The following is a 16,614-nucleotide window of genomic DNA, read 5'->3' as shown; positions in this document are numbered from 1 at the left end:
TAGTCACCTCAGGCAGCACTGTCTTGGCTTCTTAGGATTTCACAAAGCTTGAGCTCTTCCATTAACTTCCACAAAACTCCTTGTTTCGTTCTCTTCTTCAGATTCATAGGTTCATAGGTTTATACTAGGCTATCTGCCCTAAGGCATTTATAAGCCTAGCCTAAATTTTTTTGGCTTACGCCACCCCTTATATGAAAAAATGCTGTGCCCATTAGTTTGTTGTGCCTCTGTCCAGCAGTGACACAGAGATGATTCCCGGGATAAACCTACGATCTCCCATCCACAGGTCAAGATTTCCCTTGAACAGAGCCAGCGAGGTGCCCTGCCTCACATGGACCGGGATTTTACCAACTGATTACTTCAGGTATAGGAAAGTACAGCTATGCAAGTTACTCTTACTCATAACCAGTAGATATTTGAATTCCTCATGGGAGTGTCTTGCCCAAGACACAGCAACTGGACAGATTCCAAAAGCTCAGTATCCCTCCCTCAGATCTACTCTTACTGCTTATTGGCCAGCTCTGGAAAAAAAAAGAAAATCTTCAGGACTTTCTTGCCAACTAGACAAGTAGTAGCAAACTCATCCTGAACTAACCAAAAAAGAATAACCCAACACATCACCGGGGAATGTGATGTGGGTGGGTGTGGCTACTACAGCAATGAGGACTTTGAACATCTACTACTGTGGGTAAGTCTAACTTACACAGCTGTACTATGGTCAGCACTCCCACTGCTGCAGTAGTTTAACCAGAGGGGAGGAGAAACAATATAGATCCATTGAGCCCTGGAGAATGGTCCCAACAATATCAGTCCTGGATCTAGACAAATACTCCAGTATGTAATTTCTTGTAGAGGTATATACAGAGGCCCCCATAACAGTTTCTAGAAAACTTTTAGTCTACCATTTTCTGATATTTCATCAGTCTACCAGGCCAATGCAGTGTGCGCCTTAGTACTGCCTGAAAATGATTCATCTTGATGGGTAAAACAAAAGACGAATGTCAGGGACAACCACCTGAAAAAATATTTGTTTGACACGTGTTGCCTTTTTTGGTCCTGACATAAGAAATATATAGCCGATTGACTTCTCTAGACGACTTGGCTATGCCAAGTTAGTACCTGAGCTGCTTAAGCATGTCCAGAGTATTAGGAATCCTGTTGCCATGGTTGTGAGAGTTAGTAAAGAACACTGGGACAGTGAAAGCCTGATTTAAGGAAACTGAAATAATCTTCAGTACAAATATGTTCTTACTGATACCCTAATTCCTAAAGGCACAGATAAGAGTTTACTCATCAAATGAGCCCCCAACAGTGATACTAATCTTGCAGATATCACAGCAAAGAAAATAACATTTTATATATATATATATATATATATATATATATATATATATATATATATATATAATCGTAAACTTGCTGGAACTGTGCTATCCCTCGGCTCGGACGCCCGGACGCCTCATCGCAAGGAACCCCCCCCCCTCTATTTTACACTGCGTGGCTATTCGGTTCATGGCATTGATGGTGCGAATGCACAGACCCTGAACTTCCTATCCTGTAAAGGGCTCTACTGTTAAGGAAACACCTAAAAATACAGTTAAACTAAACAGAATAACGACTAGAAGGCAGGAAATTAAACAGGACCTCAAATCTACTGGCAGCCATACACTAGCCTGCCAAATCTTCAGGTCCTGCCATCCAAGAAAGTCCTAGCCTGTACCCAACTCACAGACTTGCATCTGGCTGCCTCTAAGGCCCTGCAAACTCTGGGCAGGTATCATTGACGTCAGGGAGTTTTCATATTCCCCGCCAGACTCCGCCATTTTTGATCGTAAACTTGCTGGAACTGTGCTATCCCTCGGCTCGGACGCCCGGACGCCTCATCGCAAGGTACATTAAACAGAACTATTTAATCTTTTATTACCCTCTCTACCATCCTTTGAAGTTTGTTTTTGAGTCGCCTCGCAAAAAGAGCGGCTGAATATCCTACGCTCAAACGAAAGCTGTGTTTTACTCTGCAATGTACTGTTTTTGGTAGCGTTGGTCCTGCTATAGGCGCTACAGGTTCAAACTACTGTCGAGATCAGTAAATTGTGTTTTACCCTGCACTGTTATGCTTATGCTAGTGTTGGCGTTGTTATAGGCGCTATAAGATTACAACTGCATTTAAAATCTGAAATCTGTGTTTCTACCCTGAGCTGTATTGTAGCGTGTTTTAACCTGCACTGGATTGTTTCTGTTCTGGTAGTGTTGGCGCTAAAAGCAGTGTTTACTCGGGGCCGCATTGTGTTTGAACATTGTGTTAGTGTTTACTGTGTGTGAAAGTAGTGATTTTCACTTTCGGAACTAGCAAAACTGGCTGTACTTGCTTACTTCCACTGTTTTTAACAGATCAAAGTAGCTAACACCATTGTACTGTGCCTAAGCATCATCTGTTTCTCTAGTGTAAAGTGAAGTTTATTGTAAAAGGTATTGCAATCTGATTTTATACCTCTCTCCTACTGCCTACCTTTACCTAACTCTAGAAATAACAACCTGCTGCTTAACATAGACTAGCGACTGCATGCAACGTGTCTTTAAAACTGTATCTCTCCTTTCTCTCATTCCAGGAACCCCCCCCCCTCTATTTTACACTGCGTGGCTATTCGGTTCATGGCATTGATGGTGCGAATGCACAGACCCTGAACTTCCTATCCTGTAAAGGGCTCTACTGTTAAGGAAACACCTAAAAATACAGTTAAACTAAACAGAATAACGACTAGAAGGCAGGAAATTAAACAGGACCTCAAATCTACTGGCAGCCATACACTAGCCTGCCAAATCTTCAGGTCCTGCCATCCAAGAAAGTCCTAGCCTGTACCCAACTCACAGACTTGCATCTGGCTGCCTCTAAGGCCCTGCAAACTCTGGGCAGGTATTTCCCCGCTCCGCTGCGCCTGGGCTGCTCAGCCCACCCTGCCCCCTTATCCCACCCGCCCCCACTATCCCTAAATTTATAGTGATATCTTGCTCCTCCCACCCTCACTTCCTCCCAATTACGGCTGTCCTCCAATTTACAGCTCCTCCTCCCTCACTACTAGACAACACCCAGAAAACTTAGAAACCCCTCCAATCATCCCAGTCCACAAGCTACCTCTCTTTCCCCGTCATGGTCAAAAATATGTATTCTTTCATCTTCTCACTAACTTTACTTCTTCTTATCCCATACCTTTTAACAAGGTATGAACAACAATCTCTCTTAAAAATCTCCTTTCCCAATGCTCACACTACCCCATACATTCACCTTTCCCCAAACACCATAGCATCCACTCTCCTCCCTGCAAAAACACAAGGTCTCTTTAAAACTCATCTAACCCTGTACTACCCTAGCCCTACCAAAAATAAATCCCACCTCAAATTACTGTTCAAACTCCAAAGATTCCTAGAGCACCTAAAACTCTGTATAACCCAGCATGGAGACATTCACCCGAATCCAGGCCCAAACACCAATCGAGTTGTTATCACCCCAACATTACCCCAAAGACCTACAAACTCCCTCCTCATCTTTCACCTCAACTTGAGAAGTATTAACAATAAAATACATAGCCTACATGCTATAATAGCTACACACTCCCCAGACATCATGTGCTTATCAGAAACATGGCTCAAACCTGCCACAAAGGATGAAGAAATTCTTCCACCTGGCTATAATATTTTAAGGAGGGATCGGAAAACCAAAAGAGGTGGAGGAATAGCTGTCATGTTTAAGAACACGTTTAACATCATTATGAACCCATTGCATCCTCCCCAGGTCTGTAACTTAGAACTTATTTCACTTAAGATTTGTATTAACACCCAAAAATGTATCAATCTTGTAGTAACCTATATTCCGCCAGGGAAGAACCAAGAAAACCTTGAACAAACTTTAAGTTGGTTAGCAACCAACTGTCCTCAAGAAACCATAGTTCTAGGGGACTTCAACATAGACTGGTCCCACTGCTCCGCTAAGTCAAATCCCAATCTTATTAACCTACATGGCTTCTCCCAAAATATTACATCTCCCACTAGAATTGGTAATACTCAGCAAAAAGAGAGCAAGATTGACTGGATTCTCACTAATAAAGATCCAATAAACTATGCCACTGGTACCCTCCCAAACGACCTTAGCGACCACCTTGTCACCTACATTTTAAAGCACAAACTTTCTTACACCAACCCACCCTTATACAAACTTGTTAGAAATAAGAAAAACTTCAACACAGAACTCTTCCTTGCGGAACTAAAATCCTGCAATTGGTCTATCCTAAATACTCTTCCCCTTGCTGAGAGCGTGTCATACTTTAATGACACATTCTTAAACATTCTCCACTCTCATGCCCCAAATAGACTAATTAGAGCCAAAGACCGCATTGCTCCCTGGTTAACAAAAGAAACCAAAGCAAAAATTAAACTCCGTGACCAGGCTTGGCACAAATGGAGAGCTACCAAAACTCCCCTAGACCGTATAATATTTCAGCAGCTTAGAAACTCCATGAAAACTGACATAACTCGAGATAAAAAACAGTACTTCTGTCACCTCCAGGACAAACATCAGACTAACCCTAAAAAGTTTTGGGCTGGTTTTAATAACCTCCTCCATCCTGGAAAAACAACTACCCCAACCCCTGAGAATCTTACTGGTCAAGAACCAGAAATAGTAGCCAATACCTTCAACACTTTTTTTACTGAGACCACCCAATCCTTAGCCAATCAACTACCCACCTCTTCCCCCTCCTTAACTCTTCCTGATGACACAGATACTCTCTCCTTCAAATTACAACCAGTTTCTACCTCCTACATTCGTACCCTATTAAAAAAACTGAAACCGACCACTCTAGCGGCCGATCACCTCCCAGCGGAATACCTTCAAATATCATCCGATGTCATTGCCTATCCTGTATCAATACTGATTAATAGATCCATTACTGAAGCCACTGTTCCCCCCATTTGGAAAATTTCATATATCATTCCACTTCACAAGGGAGGCTCCTCCACAGAAATAGCTAACTACAGACCCATCGCAATATTGTCGCCATTAGCTAAAATCATGGAACGGTGTGTTCACAAACAACTTCTACACTACCTTACCCTCCATAATCTATTGTCTACAACTCAGCATGGCTTCCGCCCCCACCACAGTACTACCACTGCCCTCTTCTCCTTTGTAGACTCAGTCAATAGTAACCGTAACAAAAAACTAACATCCTCGGCCATCTTTCTTGACCTATCGAAAGCTTTCGATATGGTTAACCACCAACTACTACTATATACCTTGCAAACCCTTCATCTGGACAACTTGGCCCTAAACTGGTTTAAGGATTACCTTGCAGGTAGGCAACAAGCAGTCCAATGGCAAAATAATATATCTCATCTGCTCTCAAACAATATTGGTGTTCCACAGGGCTCCATACTTGGTCCTCTTCTTTTTTCTATTTTCATTAATGATCTGCACACAGTCAGCCCCGCAGCCACCTGTATTCAATATGCAGATGACACTACCCTGATATGCTCCGATATCTCCCTTCAAAATCTCCAAGCAGCTACCCAGCAATGTTTTGCCAAAGTTGAACAATGGTTCTCAGACCGGAAGCTTTTACTCAACCCGACTAAAACCAAGTTACTTCTATTTTTCCCCTCGTCCACCACTTCCCTACCCCAAGAACTACCACCTGATAACTCCACGTCCTTTTTTGTGGAATCCTCTAATGGCACCATCATTGAGCCCGTCCCCCATACCAAGCTACTTGGTGTCACTATTGACCATAAGCTTAAATTCGACATGCACATCGCCCAAACTATTAAGACAGTTAACAAGAAACTTGGGTCAATGTACAGAATCAAGAACTTTCTTACATGCAAAATTAACCATTGCTCGTACCCATCTCATCTCCACCCTTCTATATGCCTCACCAATACTAGCTTTCCTCAACAAACGTGATCTTAATAACCTCTCTACCACATACCATCATATTGCCAGATTTGTAACATCTACACCCTATCGTACCCACCACTGCCTCAACCTCAAAAAACTTGGCTGGTTGGAACTGCCCAATCTGCTTAAACTAAACCAACTCTCTGAAGCATTCAAAATAATCAATCATCCAGAGAAAACCCCCTCGCTGACCAAAATTCTGACCCCCTACACCAACTTAAGTAGCCTACGATCCTCAAACAGTATTCAGATATTAACCATCAAATCTAATAACATGGGCGGCGATGCTCTTTACGCTAACTCCATTGGTAAGCAATGGAATTCCCTTCCCAACAACCTCAGGCTCATGACCTCGCTCAATCAATTCAAAACTAATCTCAGAGAATTTCTTAAGTCTCAATGGCTATGCCCATGTTCCAACCCTGACTAACTTCCCACAGGACCATTAGTATCCAATTCCTTCTACCTCACAATTCTTTATCCAGCATCTTACTATCTCCTCGGGTATCTATGTCACCTGGCCATCTCAACAAATGTTTTCCAGACTAACAGCTTGTATACTTAGATGTTATTACTGTTGGATTTTATTTTAATGCAATTTCTTGTATTTTAATGCAATTTCTTGTATATATTTAAAAACTTACACTTATGTTAATTATGGGAGCTTTTCTCCCCGGGCCTCTACTGAAAAAGGACATGTATCCAGCTAGACTAGCCCGGTCAACAAATGTAAAATGTAAAAAAAAAAATGTAAATATATATATATATATATATATATATATTCACACACACACACACACATATATTTATACACACACACACACATAAATATATATATATATATATATAAATAAAACTTCTATTTAAAACACTAAAATAATAAAGTAAATAAAACTCACAGGCACCAAACAGTTCAATTAAGCTTTCGCTCTTATTAGATGAAAGAGCTTCTTAGCTCTTTCATCTAATAAGAGCGAAAGCTTAATTGAACTGTTTGGTGCCTGCGAGTTTTATTTACTTTATTATTTTAGTGTTTTAAATAGAAGTTTTATTTTTATATTATTTTCTCTTCTGGTGTATGGTTTTTGTTGTATATATATATATGTATATATATATATATATATATATATATATATATATATATATATTCCCAGCTTCCTCTTTCTTTTCATTCTTTTATATCTAGGAGTAGCAAACTCAATCACAGGTATGTTAGGTTAGCAGAGCATCCAGTGATCTAGAAGCAGCCGGGTGGGATCAGAGTGTCAGATCCGAACTCATCAGTTGAGGAATGAATGAAAAGGACATCAGATCGAAATTTACATACTCACCATAACTTTACATTTGTGTTGTGATATTTCATCTATTCCTCTACATATGGGTTTTATCATGTGTGTCATGAATCATCTGATCCAATGATTATGCTCCTCCCCTACCCATAATCCCCATGCGCAGCAGAAGCTACCTCAGATCTCGTTTACCCTTTATAAAAACTTGAAAATACCTTCATAAGGTAATAACTATTTAAAAGTGGTATGCAAAAGAAACAGCAGGTAAGGCACTATGAAGAGACTGGCTAAATGTTCACAACCCAAGTCAGTTAGATCTGTCTCATATAGAGGGGGGAATAGTAAAGGAATGAACGGAATACGACAGCACAGATCTAACATTATGGTATGTACATAACTTTTGTATACAATGTCTTTTCTGTCCATTCCTCTACATATGGGCAGAGTCCCCCATTTCTTAAACTCTTGGGAGGTTTCATGGAAGGACATTCTTGAGCACAGCTGAAACAAAGGAAGCCCTGGATCTGGACTGGCTATCCAACTTATAATAAAAAATGAACATGTGAACTTTTGCCCACGTAGCTGCAACACAGAGGTAATCAATGGGGACACTAGAGAAAAAAGCTGTAGAGTAGGCTGTGGATTTGCATAAATGAGCCTTAGGATTTGAAGATAAAGATAACCTCTCTTCTGTTGGTAAATAAAGCAGATACATTGAGCCAGCCACCTAAATAGGATGACTTTGGATATTGCTTGTCCCAATTTAGTTTCCGAAAAGGAAAGGAATAGTTGGCCAGACTTCCTGAAGGATTTAGTGTGGTGTAAGTAAAAATGCAGCCGGCAATGAACAACTAACATATGTAAAGTACAGTCACCTTTATTCAAAAGTTCAGAAAGAATACTGTCAAACTGATGGCCTGCCTGATGGAAAATTCAAAAGCCACCTATGGTAGAAAGGATGTACTTGTCCTTAAATATATTCTGTTTTTGTGAAAAAAAACAAGTAAGGGGGTTTCTGGAAAGTGCATGTAATTCCAAAATCCTCCTGGCAGACTTAATAGCTACCAAGAATAAGATTTTCCAGGACAGAAACTTTAAATCAGCTTTAGCAGAATGTTCAAAGGGAGGGCCTGTCGAACACTGCTAACAACTGTGGAGTCCAATGGGGGAAATGTGTCTCTAAGCAGAGGATGCAAAAGAAAAGAGCCTTGGAGAAAAGCCCTAGGTAGCCTGAGAGAAGCTAAAGGAGAATGACCTTCACCAAAGTGAAAAGAAAAAAGGTAGCTAAATGAACTGTGATAATGGGATAACTAGCTCCATCTTGAAAAAGGTGAACAAGGAAATCTACTACTGACTAAATGGGGGCTGAGAAAGGATCAAGGATGTTCTCTGAGGCCCAGATAGAAAATCTTTCCCATTTGCTCTTGTATATCATCCTTGTTAAGGGTTTATGTGAGGAAGATAAAATGCTTAGAATGGACAGAGAAAGCCTGTACTGTCAAATCATCATAGGAACTGGAGAAACCATGCTATTAGTTTGAAGGTTTGTTACGTTCAGGTGAGATAGCAGATCTGGGTCTGGGCCCAATTCCCACGGAAAGTGAACTGGATGAGGCCAGAGGAAAGGAAAGCATACCTGACAAGGCCAATGAGGGGCTATGAGGATGACAAAGACTTTCCAATGCTGATACTTTCTGAAGAAACTTTGATATCAAAGGGACCAGGGGAAAGGCATAAAGAAGTTCCAGGGGCCAAGGGTGCAACAGAGTGTCCCTAGGGATCACAGCAAAGAACTTGTTGCATTAGGTGTTTAGAGGAGAGACAAAAAGATCGCAACAAGGACAGCACATATCTGCGCTGCTACTAGCAGGTTAAAGAACCACTTGTGAGGGAGGCAAAATTGATCTGCTCATCCTGTCCAGAAAGAAGTTAGACTTCCCTGGCATATGTATTGCTATTACAAAGTAGCAAGAGGATATCACCCACTGCCAAACCCTCATGGCCTCTCAAGCAAAGAGGAAGATTTGCTTCCTCACAGCTTGCTGATGTACCAGATCACAGCCATATTGTCTATTTGAATCAAAATCACATCCAAGGGGAGATAGTCCTGAAAGGCCTGCAATGCTGGGAGCACTGCTCTCACCTCCAAGATACTGATGTGAAGACTGACCTCTAGAGGAGGCTTCATGATCTGGACTATCCTCCCCAAATAATGGCCCCTACCCTAGTAGGGAGGTATCCATGGTCACTGTGGTGTGAGGTGACAGTAGAATGAAAAAAAGTTCATGGTGAAGGAGAGGGGATATTATCCAACAAAAAATGTGCTCCCTGCAAATGCTCATCAAAATGATTGGTAGGACACTAGTTGCCACCTGATCAACCACTGCACTGTTAACATCCACTAAAGCACTCCCATGTGAAACCTGACGAGTGGAACCAAGGTAGCCATGGAAGCCAAGAGTCACAGAATCAATTTGGCTGGTCACTTCTTGTGTGAGAGAATCTCCTGCACTTGGGAATGAAAGGATGAGATGCATTGCTGAGGTAGTCTCACTATGAGAGTTGTCATGTCGAGAGCTTCAATGAACTCTAGGGACTATGTAGGCTGCATATCAGACTTCTGAAGGTTTATTGTAATCCCAAGTTGTTCTCACAAGCACAGCAGAGAGACCCCAGGCAAGGACAAGTGGATCCCTAGATGAGGAGGTTATGAGCCAGTAATCTAACTAAGGAAACATCAGAAATCCCTGGAGTCATATATGAGCTGCTATTACTGCCATGCATTTGCTAAACACTCAGGAGGCTATTGTGAGTCCAAAGGGCACAGCTCTGAAATGATAATGACTAGCCCCCAGTCGTAAGTGGAGATACTTCCTGGAGCACCTGTTAATTTTGATGTGATAGCACACATCCCGAAGCTCTAGCGAACATTCCAGTCATTTCTCTTCAACAATGGGAGAATAGACTAAACCATGACCATCCAAAATTTGGTTCAAATAGCAAACTTGTTTAACCGAGATTCAAAACTGGTCTTAGGTTCCTGTTTTTTTCTGGCACTAAAACGAGCATTTGAGTAAATCATAACCCTCTCTGTTCTGGTGGGATCTCTTGAAGGACTCAATTTCAAAGAAGCTTCCCTATTTCTGAAGCTGCAAGTTCACTTTGTGAGGGTGGAACATTAGGAATTCTCTTTTGAGGTAGGGGGGAGACTGAAAGAGAATACAGTAGCCTCTAGTCATTATTCTCTGCACTCATTTGTCTTTAGTGACAGTTGTTCAGGCTATGTGGCGGAGAGACAAACGGCCCCTCAACTGGCCCCAGAGTATGACAGTAGTGCAATTTTCAGGAATATTGAAAGGGCTTCTCAGAGAAAGGACCACTTGAAGCTCTGATTCTGAGGACCACCTCCTCCTCTTAGGTAACATCCATTGCTAGAGCATCCCCCTCTGTCATGGGCAGCTTGTTCTCCAGAAGTACCAGCTGAAAATCCCTGAGATTTTCAGAACCACATTCTCCTCCTGGCCTTCTGATATCTGTAGAATCTACTCAGGGGAGGGGGGATGTGAGAATTTGATCCCTATGGCAAATAGGGATTTGCCATCCTTTTTCACTTCTGCAAATGGTGTCTCTAACTTTTGGAACAAATAAGATTGATCCATCATAAGAGGCACTGACGAAAGACATTGAAGTGTTCAGCAAAATCACAGAGCCGCACCCAGGCATGCCTTCTGATGGAAGTACCTGTGCCAGCTGCTCCAGATTCCCCCCTCTGTGGCATTAGAGATAAGATGCATTAGACAGAGTTAATAGGGTAGCCCTCTAAGAATCAAGAGTCTTTCTCTGATCCACAGGTAAGGTTCCTAGAACAGAAGTGGAGAACTCCTTGACCAAAGCTATTTGGAAAAGGGGTGAAGTGTGCCAGGTAGTTAAGTGCCCTCACTGAAAAAGTAAAGGAGGCATACACTCACTTCCCAAATCTGTGCAGAGCATACGATTCTCTATTTGGCAGGTGGACTGAGAAGCTTTTTTCAGGGAACTCCTTTTTTGTCGCTGCCACCACTACCATGGAATCAACTGCCAGACCATTGTTCCAGTGCCTTTTAGAGTGATTAAAATTTTATCTGGCTTCTTGGGCATGGATTAAACTGTGTCAGTTCCCTTCCATGCCTGGGACAAGATAAGGTTCACCATCTAATCTAGGGGGGTACCAACCAAGAAGAAGATGGGCCAGAGCTAAAAGCTTTGAGGAAAACAAATTCCTAAGAAAAGATGCTTGGGGAGACCAATCTCCTTTACAGTGAAAAAGTTCTAGGATCTCCTTGAACAAGACATAATCAAGGAGGATCTGGGAAAACCTTTTCCTTCATCAAAATCAGTATCTGGGGTGAGAAATTCTTCAGGGGAATTAAAGTATCTCATCTTACACTTGTTTCCTGGGAACCTGTTCTGTGGATTGTTCAGGAGAGAACTCAAACATATAGAGTCTTACTAGGAAGAACAGGGTCAGGGACTCAACAGCCTGCAAACCCATGGTAGACCCTAAGACAGAGGGTTGGATCCAACTGTAAAAGGGAAGATCTCTCTCTTCTTTAAGTGAGTGCCTTCTTGAATGTCTGAAATGCTGAACCCTGAATAGCTCCAAGAAGCTTATCGTTTGGGTCTGAAGTCCTAAGAGGAAGACTGATCCTGGAAGCCATTCGACAAGGATTCAAGGCAATTGTCAGAGCAGAACTGTTAAGTACTGAATCCCCAAAGGGAAGGAAATGATCCAAAGATCTCAAATCCGACACTAACCTGTAAGAGTCAACGCTGACATTTTGGCTCAGGGAGTCAAACAGATCCAACAAAGTTGGAGCCCACCTTGACAGAAAACTGAATGGAGTTAAGGAAACATGAAGTCTCAGCTTCGACACAGATTTACCCTGGACCAGGGTTGGATCCAGGGACTCCAATCTGAGGGGTTGGATCCAAGAAGAAGCAGTAAGCTGGTGATAGGGAGAAGTATCTCTACTGGATCTAACAGTAACAGGAGCCAGTAATACCACCAATTGGATCTGGATTTGTCTCTTAATTTTGTCCATATCAGCTTCAGTGAGGCTTCTGAAGGATCTAAATGACCTGAGAGATGATGTTTAAGAAAGAGGTCTAGATAAACAGAAATGTTTCTATTAAAAGATGATTAATGCAAGCCTCAGGGAAAAAGGCTCCTGAGTGAATTGAGGAGCCTATCATGACAGGATGCTAAAGAGGTGTTAGATCCAAAGATTTTGCCATTTTTGGTGTCAGAGCCAAAGAGGTGGTCAGCTCTGGATGGTGTTTCCATGACGGTTTAGATTTATGTTTCTCTGAAGATTTGGAAATATCCATGGGTTTGAAGATGGGAGAGGCAGAGGAAAGAGATGAAACACCTGTCTTCCCCAGTGATGAAAGGCTGTTTGTTCCAGAAGAAGGTTGGACGATGAGACCTTTCAGAATAAGTTTGTCACATCACGCACTAAGGCCCTCTAGCCAAAAGCCTCACAAATGGAGCAAACCACATCCAGGTGTAAGAGGCGAAGACAGTAAACATACTTATTGTGTGCATCAGAGTTCAGCAATTTGTGTGTGCATGACACACATTTTTTAAACCGCAGGGTTTTTTCCTGACATGTCCAAACAAGAACACTAACAAGAAAAGATAGCCACAAATATTAAAGTTGAAAAATTACTATACTTAACAAACTATAAGCAACAGGAAACCTGTCTAAAGATACACACACAGACACACACAAATATATATGTACACACATACGTATGTGTGTAAAATTAGAGATACAAGGAGCTATAGGTTAAGATTTTTTTTATTTAAAACAGAAAGGAATAGGGAGAGGAAAATGAAAGGGCTACATCTCTAGGAATATGAAAAATGTAAAACAATCCAAATGGATAAGGAAGACTAGTAAACATTAAAAAAATAAAAAAACAGCCACCAGAGAATGAATGAAAGTCTCTTCTTTTTATTAATACGCCACCAAAAACAAACAACCAAACGACTAAGCGCTTTCACCAGGCTTCAACCACTGGCTTCTTCAGAGTCATTTGGTAAAACATCCACAGCTTATTAAATATACATACAACTAATTGATTAATTAGTTAGCTACATCATCACCTGACCAGCAAATTCAACAAAAATAATTAAAAAATTCCCTCATTCCACACACATAATCCATCTATAAATTAACAGGCAGGACACAAGAATTACAACCCATGTGTTATTAATAAAGTCAATAAATAACAAAACTGCACTAAAAATATCTTACAATTCTATTTAAATTTAAAACCTAACTTGATTCTTCTTTAAAAAGAAGTTATGTTCTTACCATAACGTTCCATGTGAATTGTTCTTCTCGCCTTTGTTCTTACACACGGGTTCGGAGCCGATCCTCGGCTCCGAGTCGGCCGGTTCACAAGCTCTGCATCTGAAAGAAAGCTCGAGGCACAGCCTATATCCCATGATCCTCCTCTACCATCCCTCAGATCTAGTTTGCGAGAACCAGAAAACAGTACTAATCACTGCGTCTAACTCTCATGCAATCACACACACTAGAAGTTGCATACCATTAGAACCACCCCCAGGGTAGGCAAAAAAAAGAATAGGCTGCTTACTGAGGAATGGGTAGAGAAGGCCATCTAGACAAACCAACCAGACACTAGTCATACCCGTTCTTCCAGAGAATGGGAGGGGTTGTAAGAACAAAGGCGAGATGAACAATTCACATGGAACGTTATGGTAAGAACATAACTTCTTTATGTGAAATTGTTCGATCTCGCCATTTGTTCTTACACACGGGTAGCATCCCTAGCTCTGTTACCCTGGGTGACTTATGGAAGAACATTCCTGAGTACAGTGGAACCAAAAGATGCTCTGTCCTTGGAGGACCTGTCTACTTTGTAATGAGTGACAAACGTATGAGGTTTTGCCCACGTAGCCGCTGCACAAATAGTATCCAACGGAAGAAGAGCGGCATGGGCAGAAGAAGTAGAAACGGCCCTGGTAGAATGAGCCTTAGGCTTGAATGGAAGTGGTTGCTTTGAAGCAGAATAAACAAAATTTATGCAGTCCGACAGCCATTTGGATAATGTTCGCTTGGTTACTGCCATGCCTTTCTTATTCTCCACAAATGACATGAACAGTTGGTCCAATTTTCTATAGTCTTTTATCCTGTCCAGATAAAATCTCAATTGTCTATGCACATCCAACTTGTGTAACATGTATTCCAATTTGTTTGAATGATTTTTGAAAAATGTGGGTAGTTCAATCGATTGATTAATGTTAAGTACTGAGCATACCTTCGGAAGAAAGGACGGATTAGTACGTAAGGAAACTCTATCAGGGTGAAAAATCATGTATGGTAGTCTGACTGACAGTGCCTGGAGGTCTGAAATTCTACGAGCCGAGATAATAGCGATGAGGAATAGGGTCTTCCATGACACATACTTAATCGAACAGGTTGACGCTGGTTCAAAGGGTGGTAGCATAAGCTGAGACAACATCAAATTCAAATTCCATGGGGAGATTGGATCGCGAATGGGTGGTCGAAGGTGAAAGGTACCCTTCATGAAAGCCCTACAAAGCCTGTGAGACATGATTGAAGAATCCCCTTCACCTACATGAAAATTCAATATGGCTGCTAACTGTACCCTTATCGTAGAAGTAGAGGCCCCTCTGTGAAACAGTGTGGATAAAAATTCTAGAATTTTGTGTATCGGGGCTACCAAGGGGTCTAATCCTTGTGCTGATACCCAGCAAGCAAAACGTTTCCATTTGCTTTTGTATAGTTTTCTGGTAGAAGGTTTGTGAGAAGAAAGTAGGATGTGTTGCACTGAAGGAGACAAAAACTTTGACCTGGCTAAATTGGGAAGTGGAGCATCCAAGCTGTCAATTTCAGGGATCGTAGGGACGGATGAGGAACTCCCGACGAGTGAGTCAAAAGGTCTGGCTCCGGGTCCAGAATATAGAAGTTATGTTCTTACCATAACGTTCCATGTTAGTTGTCTTCTTCTCGCCTTCTTCTTGCTGGATGGGTTCGGAGCCGACCTCGGCTCCGACTCGGCCACTCTAAAAGCTCGAGAGTTGGTTCCACCGGCTCGAGGCTCCCCTTATATCCCACAATGCTAGGTGTGAGTTACCTCAGATCTCGTTTGTAAGCTAGGCCCAGCTTATAATAGTAACAGAATAACTATAAACAAAGTCCACCTCTATAAACCAGGGAGAAGAGAAGGGACCTACATCCTGATCCAGGAAAATATGCACAGCAGCATATACCTAAAGTAAGAGGTGGTAGAAAGAGAGGTCACAATCAAAACTCCTCTAGGTCTGTCCAGGCCAGGGGGAAGGAGGGTGGGACGCAAGAAGAAGGCGAGAAGAAGACAACTAACATGGAAGGTTATGGTAAGAACATAACTTCTATATGTTAAGTTGTCTATCTCGCCTTCATTCTTGCTGGATGGGACCGCGTCCCTAGCACCTTGTCCCGGGTGGCCTAACGGAACAGACTCTTGAGAACAGTGGAACCAAAGTTAGCTCTATGCCTAGAAGCTAAATCCAACTTATAATGAGAAATGAAAGTGTGAGGAGTAGCCGCTGCACAAATGGTGTCAATAGGCAGTCTGTCTTGGAAGGCTATAGAAGTAGCCAAAGCTCTGGTAGAATGGGCTTTAGGTTTGTTAGGCAGCTTTTGGTGTCTAATTTCATAAACAAGGGTAATCAGAGATGTTAGCCATCTAGATAATGATACCTTTGAAACTGAAAGTCCCTTTCTGCCTTCTGCATAAGAGACAAACAGCTGGTCAGATTTTCTGAATTGTTTGGTTCTATCCAAATAGTACCTTAACTGACTATGAACATCTAGCCAATGCAATTTTTGTTCAGACCTGTTAGAATATTCTGGAAAAAACACAGGGAGGTCAATGCTTTGATTTAGATTAGACGCCGAGGCTATCTTAGGTAAAAAAGACGGGTTGGTTCGTAAAGATACCCTGTCCTTATGGAACAACAGATAAGGAGGTCGACAGCTGAGTGCATGAAGTTCTGAAACTCTCCTAGCTGAAGTAATAGCTACCAGAAAGAGTGTCTTCCATGATAGCAATTTTAAAGAACAGGAGGCTGCAGGTTCGAAAGGGGGTAGAATCAAAGAACTAAGAATTAAATTTAGGTCCCAAGGAGGAGGAGGATTTCTTAAAGGGGGTCTGAGTAGAAAAACTCCCTTCAAAAAGGCTTTGCAAAGCTTGTGGGACATTATGGCAGACTCTGAAATGCCCACATGAAAGTTAGAAATAGCTGCCAATTGAACTTTAAGAGTAGAAGGAGATGAACCTGCATGAAAGAGTTCAGCT

The 16,614-nt window shown here is 41.8% G+C and overlaps 1 protein-coding gene across 1 annotated transcript in view; it reads right to left on the bottom strand.

Moving 5' to 3' along the window:
• Positions 1–16,614, bottom strand: part of MSH5 (mutS homolog 5) — a 2,353,005-nt gene that overhangs the window by 100,148 nt on the left and 2,236,243 nt on the right. The gene's annotated exons all lie outside the window — the stretch shown is intronic.

The sequence above is a fragment of the Protopterus annectens genome, chromosome 9.part0 (genome assembly GCF_019279795.1).
Source record: "Protopterus annectens isolate FY-2018-M chromosome 9.part0, PAN1.0, whole genome shotgun sequence".
In the NCBI taxonomy this organism is placed as follows: domain Eukaryota; kingdom Metazoa; phylum Chordata; order Ceratodontiformes; family Protopteridae; genus Protopterus; species Protopterus annectens.
This window is presented reverse-complemented; position numbering and strand designations above follow the sequence as displayed.